Here is a 1,419-nt window from a genome sequence, read left to right on the forward strand (position 1 = left end):
TACACATTCTTCTTCTAGTACTTAATCCTCAATTACTTAAAGCTTATTGGTAACTTTCCATTGAGAAGTCTTCCAAAAATTCACTGCATTCCCAGTATATGATGTTATTATGGTATTTGCAACTTTTGAAGAATACGTGACAACGTTGAAGAAAAGTTTATGTGCAAAAAGCTCTTCATTGAGAACATTGAGCACCTGTCCAACAAAAAGAAATCCTATTTGAATCAAAATTTGGAAACTTGTTTTAAAGATTGATTAAATTTAAAAGACATTTAAATGTCTTTTAAATTCTTCCACCCACATTCAGCAATCTTGTAATCGATTTCTTTTCGATTACAAAACAATGGGAAAATACAAATTACTTTCACGCAAATTGTATAGAACAAGGAGGATGACACACTTAAATTGCGCATATTAAGTCTGTTTAAGTCAATAAATAAAACTGAAAACACACCGGGATTATTCGTACGGCAACTTTCTCTCATATGCGAACGACCCTGTCCACTCAAGATATGCTCAAGATCAAGGATAAATTGAGTACAAACGTTATTGCGATTCGATACCTTTTCGATTGAATCACTTTCTAGCGATCACACTTTCGATTTTATGTCGGACCGACGCGACGTGGGCAAATACAACCGATTAGAGTTGAAGGCGTAATTACGCAAATGGAATTTCTTACAAACGTAACTATTACTTCATCGATGTGTGTGTGTATTTCGAATTGTACTTAAAATTTTAAATAAAAAAATCTTAAAGAAATTAGATGGGTTTTGCTTTAATAAGATATTACATTAAGATGTTAAGAAAATTCTTAATACTAATGCAATTCTTAAAATAACCTAAGCTTTAATTAAATAAAAATTTATTTTACAAGATACATTTAAACTTTTTTTAGATATAAAGATAGTGTAGACATCTGTATTATAAAAGATAAACGTACAAGCTGTCTAAAGAAAGTGGTTGTAGAAAGTGATACAAGAAAATTTGCGCTTATGAAAAAGATGAGTTATGTTACAGATTTCTGTTTTTTCTTTTATACTAATAATGGAGACATCTGTTGATGATTAACTTAATTTCAAATTATAGCAATCTGTTTGATAAAATTCTTGTTTATATCTTTGATATTATTAATTATTTATATCATAAAGATTTCTTACAACACGAACGGATTAGTTCATTGGAAAGAGAACACTCTTATTAACACTTTGGGAAATTTTCATACTCATATTCCAAGAAATGGAATTTATACGAATTTTTAAAACTTAATCGACAGAAATTGCAAAATTCAAAAAAATTGTCGATTATTTCAAAAATTTATTTCTTAAGAACTAAAAGTGATTTTTCAAAACAGCTTCATGCATTAAAAAGAGGATACTTTAATTAATAATTGGTGATATTTCCATAAGGATCCTTTAA

The sequence above is a fragment of the Onthophagus taurus genome, chromosome 1 (genome assembly GCF_036711975.1).
Source record: "Onthophagus taurus isolate NC chromosome 1, IU_Otau_3.0, whole genome shotgun sequence".
NCBI classification, from domain to species: domain Eukaryota; kingdom Metazoa; phylum Arthropoda; class Insecta; order Coleoptera; family Scarabaeidae; genus Onthophagus; species Onthophagus taurus.